Consider the following 6,279-nt stretch of genomic DNA (forward strand, 5'->3'; position numbering starts at 1 on the left):
AAAAAAAAAAAAAAAAAGATTTGGTCTATGTTCAACCATTTCAGGAGATAGCATGTGATCAAGAATTGATTGAATTGTGATAATTAAGGTTGTATGTCAACTGGGCTGGACCATGATTCTGAATGGTTTAAGCAGCTGTGGTATGGTCGTTCCCCTGATAAGATGTGATGTAAGATGGTCACTTCCATTGTGGGATATGCTGTGAGAAGCTAATCAGTTTAAAGGGAGTTTCCTCAGGGGTGTGGCCTACTTCCAAAATGTATATGGACATTCTGGGAAAATTCTAGGACTTTCTGTTGGACCTGGATCCCACATCTAGCTTATTATCATCTGGTTTTTGGAGCTGAATCACTGGCCACCATATTGCCTGCCATTCTTGGGATTGTTGCCTTCACTGCCTGTGACCCAACAATCTGCCATTTTACCTGCTGATCTTGGATTCATCATCTGCCAAAGTCAGAAGCCTGCTATACTGCCTGCTGATCTTGGGTTCGTCAGCCCCTGCAGTAGCATGAGTCAGAAAAAGCCTCTACCTTGATGCTTGACCCAGAAACTTGGGACTTGACAGCTTCTTAATTTTGTGAGCCATTTTCCTGAGAGAAATTCCTCTTTTTTTTCCTCTCTCTCTTACTGGTTTTGCTACTCTAGAGAATCTAACCTGAGGCAGTACTGAAGAAAGAAGTCCAAGCTGCACTGAAGGAATTGCAAAAAACAAGGCTCCAGGAATTGACAGAATACCCATTCTGATGTTTAACAAATGGATCCAGCACTGGAGGCTGGTTGGACAGCTACCTGGCCAACCAAATGGAAGAGATCCATATTTGTGCCCATTCCATTCCACAGGCTATGAAGGCAACAAGGTAATCCAACAGAATGTAGAAATGGTTGAACAATATCATTATCACATGCAAGTGAAATTTTGCTGAAGATTATTCAAAAATGGTTGCAGCACTATATTGATAGGAAACTGCCAGAAATTCAAGCCAAATTCAGAAGAGGGCATGGAACAAGGGATCTCATTGCTGATATCAGATGCATATTGGCTGAAAGCAAAGAAAACCAGAAAGATGTTTACCTGTGTTTTATTGACTATGCAAAGGCATCATGTGTGGATCATAATAAATTATGGATAACATTGAGAAGAATGGGAATTCCAGAATATTCAATTGTGCTCATGAGTAACCTGTACATAGACCAGGAGGCTGCTGTTTGAATAGAACAAGGGGACACTGCATGGTTTAAAATCAGCAAGGAAGTGCATCAGGGTTGTATCCTTTTGCCATACTTATTCAACCTGTATGCTGAGCAAATAATCTGAGAAGCTGGACTATATGAAGACAAATGTGGCATCAGGATTGGAGGGAGACTTATTAGCAACATGCAATATGCAGGTGACACAACCTTGCTTGCTGAAAGTGAAGATAACTTGAAGCACTTACTGATGAAGATCAAAGACTACAGTGGTCAGTATGGATTACACCTCAACATAAAGAAAACAAAAATCCTCACAACTGTACCAATAAGCAACATTATGATAAATGGAGAAAAGATTGAAGTTTTCAGGGATTTCACTTTACTTGGATCCATAAGCAACACCCATGAAGCAACAGTAAAGAAATCAGATGACATCTAGATGCAATGATGGGTCTCTCCTCATCCAGAGTAAAGAAGAGTGAAGAAAACCAAAGACACATGGAAACAATTAGTCCAAGCAACTGGTGCACCATGCGATCCTCAGCCTATACGACTATGAGGCCAGAAGAAATAGATGGTGCCTGGCTACCACTGTCAACCACTTGGAGGGGGGTCTATGTAGGAGATCTTGGACAGAGTGGGAGATTAATGTGGAACAAAACCCAAAATTATTTTTAAAAAAAGGGAGGGGATCAGATTTGCTGGTCTGATAGAGCCTGGTGGAACCACTGAGACTAAGGCCCCTAGCTGCCCTTCAGGTCTAGAATTGAACCCACTCCTGTGGCTTCCAGACAAACAAAAGACAGGCATATGAGCTAAACATTTACATTAGGTAGATACACTCCTTGGAGAGATCAATCATGGGAGAATAGAAGGGCTGTGCATCCACAGGGAGACAACTCGTGGAGCAGGAGTGCATGGGAGGGAAGGACACAGGGAAGAGGTAACTATTGGGGAGGAATTGGGAGGGGAGTTGTTGCACTGTGGGAAATTACAGTCATGAGACAAAAGTGTATGTGAATTGCTATATGGAAAGTGAATTTGCTCTGTAAACTTTCGCCCAAATCACAATAAAAATTTTTTTAAAAAAAGAGAGAAATCAGATGACATATTGCACTGGGCAAATCTGCTGCAAAAGACCTCTTTAAAGTATTAAAGAGAAAGGATGTCACTTTGAAGACTAAATTGTGGCTGACCCAAACCATGGTATTTTCAATAGACTTATATTCATGTAAAATCTGGATAATGAATAAGGAAGAGCACAGAAGAATTGATGCATTTCAGTTGTGGTGTTGGCAAAGAATACTGAAAATACCATGGACTGCCAGAAGAAAGAACAAATCCATCCTGGAAGAATTAGTCAGAATGCTCCTTAGAAGAGAGAATTCCAGACTCTGTCTCATGTATTTTGGTCATATTGTCAGAATGGACCAGTCCCTGGAGAAGTGTATCATGTTTGGTAAATAGAGGGTCACCAAAAAAGGGGAAGACCCTCAATGAGATGGACTTACACAGTGGCTGCATTGATGGGCTCAAGCAGAGCAAAGACTGTGAGGATGGCACAGGACTGGGCAGTGTTTCGTTCTATTGTGCACAGGGTCACTATGAGTTAGAACCAACTTGATGGCACCTAACAATAACTAGGAGCTCTGGTAGCATAGTGGCTAAGACACTTGACTGCTAACCGGAAGGCTGGTGGTTCAAACCCACCAACCACTCCTCAGAAGGAAAATGGGGCAATCTACTTCCGTAGTGATACTGCCTCAGAAACCCAAGGAGGGGTCGCTATGAGTCAGGTCTGACTCGACAGCACATAACAACAACAACAACATTAATTAATTATGATTAACAAAAAAAAAAAACTCACTGCCATCGAGTTGGATCCAATTCATAGCGAGTGGGTTTCCATGGTGGTATCTCTACTGAAATAGATTGCCATTCTGCCTTCCAAGAAGTGGCTGGTGGGTTTCAACTGAGAGCCTTCTGGTTAGCATTCAAATGCTTTAGGCACTACACCACCAGAGCTCCCTATAGTGATGTTAATCTCACTGTTTTTAGTGGGATGATGGATGATATTTATTTTCTTCTTTCTTATGTGCACTGCCTAAATGTTGGAAAAGGAACATGTGTTTTTTTTTAACTAATTTAAAAAATGTTCCAGGTTAGCAGGACAACAAAAATTTATTCAACTACTATTAAGACGTGTTGGCAAGGAAAGCAAAGGAAATGTACTGAGAGCGTCTTGGGTGCCTGAGTAGGTGAGTAGGTGACCTACCTCACATGTAGGAGTTTCACTCCCAATTTCTCGATAATGAAACCAAGACACAGAGGGATGCACCATTTTGCCCAACATCATGTAGCCAGCAGAGGGTGAAACTGGTTTTAAACACTTGTTTGTCACCAACATCTCATTTGCCTCCAGGCACTCAACTCTGCTTTCTGAACCCCCGTAGATCCAATGGACATTTGCAGTTCTTATCCTGGTATCCACTTAGAACGATGATCTCATAAAATCACACCAAAAACCAAAAACAAGCCAGTTGTCACCAGATCAACTCTATTCTGTGTGTCAAAGTAGAATTGCTCCATAGGGTTTTCAATGGCTGATTTATCTGGAAGTAGATTGCCAGGCCTTTCTTCCTAGGATCCTCTGGGTGGATTCAAACCTCTAACCTTTTGATTACCTAACAGTGAATTACTTAATTACTAGGAAGGACCAAAAAAAAAAAAAAAATCAAACTTGTGGCCATTGAGCTGATTATGACTCATGTGTTATAGAACTGCTCCAGACAGTTTTCTTGGTGGTAATTTTTTTCCTTGAACGATCCTTCCCTTTTATTTTCCTTTATCTCCCAATACATTTGCACTCAGTAAGCAGCACATAGCACTCACTGTATGTGCTGGCATAGCAGAATCACATCACTGCATTTAGAGTTGTTCAGAGGTGAGACACACTACTGTTCATACCTCATTTCTCCCAGAATTAGGGTGTTGCAAATGACTTCAAATCCATACACACAGTGCCATGTTTTCCCAAGCAGTTAACAGGGGAAGATTCAGATGACTGATGCTGTGTATCTAGCTTTAGCTCAGCCGTAAACCCTTCTTTTAAAACCCGGAATTACAACATAAAGAAAGAAATTATATTTAAATAACAATGCTCCATCTGTAGACAATCAAAGCTGATGACACTAACCCTTCACTTGCCCTGTGTCTTCATTATGAGGACCCAGGCAAGTCAAGAAGGATAATCTTTTTGTTTCACTCACTGCCATCCAGTTGATTCTGACTCTTACTGACCTTGTAGGACAGAGGAGAGCTGCCACATAGGATTTCCAAGGCTGTAAATTTTATAGGAGCCGACCGCCACGTCTTTCTCCCCTAAAGCCACTAACCAAAAACAAAAAAAAAAAACCCACTTCCATAGAGTCAATTCTGACTCATAGTGACCCCATTGGGTTTCCAAGCCAGTAAATCTTTACTGAAGTAGATTGCCCCATCTTCCTTCCATGGAGCAGTTGGTGGGTTTAAACTGCCAACCTTCTGGTTAGCAGTCAAATGCGTTAGGCACTGCACCACCAGGGGTGAGTTCAAACCACTCACCTTTCAGATAGCAGCTGAGGGCTTAACTGTTGTGCCACTTTCATGTTAGTTATCACCCTATGTGAAAACAAGTCACCTGGCCATACCTTGAAGCAAGGGTGGGCTGGCTGTACAGCTGCTTCTCAGCAACACTTTTGTACTATGGAAGGGGAATCATGAACTTCTGTGCACTGCTGACCAAGTCTACCCCAGCTACATGGTATCCATGGCTATCCTTAAAATGGTTGGACGCTGCTCCACAAGTTGACACCTCACGTGTTACAGAGCAAGCTCTTCACTATCTGACATTTATTTAGATTTTGGAAACGTTTTCACTTGTAATGACCATCACCGTCGGAAATACCTACATACATATAACTTTTCCCCTCTTATAGATGATTCTTTTTTTTTTTTTTAATTGTGATTTGGGTGAAAGTTTACAGAGCAAATTCACTTTCCATACAACAGCTCACATACACTTTGTTTCATGACATTGACTACAATTTACCCTGATGCAACAGCTCCCCTCCCACTTCCTCCCCATAGTTACCTCTTCCCCGTGTCCTTCCCTCCATGAACTCCTGTCCCCTGAGTTGTCTCCCTGTGCATACACAGCCCTTCTATTCTCTCATGATTATTCTCTCCAAGGAGTATATCTATCTAATGTAAATGTTCAGCTCATATGCCTGTGTTTTGTTTGGCTGGAAGCCACAGGAGTAGGTTCAATTTCAGACCTGAAGGGCAGCTAGGGGCCATAGTCTCAGGGGTTCCACCAGGCTCTATCGGACCAGCAAACCTGGTCCTTTTTTTTTTTTTTTTTAATGATTTTGAGTTTTGTACCACATTGTTCTCCCACTCTATCCAGGATCACCTACATAGATCCCCCTTCAAGTGGTTGACAGTGGTACCTGGGCACCATCTAGTTCTTCTGGTCTCATAGTCATATAGGCTGAGGATAGATCACATGGTGTACCAGTCACTTGGACTCTTTGTTTCCATGAATCTTTGGTTTTCTTCATCCTTCTTTGCTCTAGATGAGGAGAGACCCATCATTGCATCTAGATGACTGCTGGCAAGCTTTTAAGATCCCCGTGGCTACTTGCCAAAGTAGGATGTGGAACAATATTTTGTGTAGTATGTTATGCTAATTGAGCTTGATGTCCCCTGTGACTATGGTCCCGAGCCCATAGGTCTAACTACTCGCTCCCTCTGGGTAGCTGGCTGTGCCCAAGAAGTGACTACAACCTGTCCCTTGTCAGCTCTCCTATATACCTGGGAATTCTTACAGAACATACCAATATACTTGTGGAAACATCGTCTGCCAACTCTATACATGGTCTTGGGCATACTCCCCCCTGCATAGACATACCTAATAGTTCAGCCTGTCCACCCATCTATCCACCCTTATATTCATGTTTGCCTTCACTAACAACACAGTACTGTATTTGCAAAAGGGTTTATCTTTGTTGTCTGTAGCTCCCATGCAGCTCTCTATGTCTTCCT

At 42.1% G+C, this 6,279-nt stretch overlaps 1 protein-coding gene across 1 annotated transcript in view; it reads right to left on the reverse strand.

Moving 5' to 3' along the window:
• PGM5 (phosphoglucomutase 5) overlaps positions 1-6,279 on the reverse strand; it is a 229,562-nt gene that overhangs the window by 204,963 nt on the left and 18,320 nt on the right. The gene's annotated exons all lie outside the window — the stretch shown is intronic.

Source organism: Orycteropus afer, unplaced genomic scaffold, assembly GCF_000298275.1.
Source record: "Orycteropus afer afer isolate SDZICR_OR568_19922 unplaced genomic scaffold, OryAfe1.0 scaffold00637, whole genome shotgun sequence".
NCBI lineage: Eukaryota > Metazoa > Chordata > Mammalia > Tubulidentata > Orycteropodidae > Orycteropus > Orycteropus afer.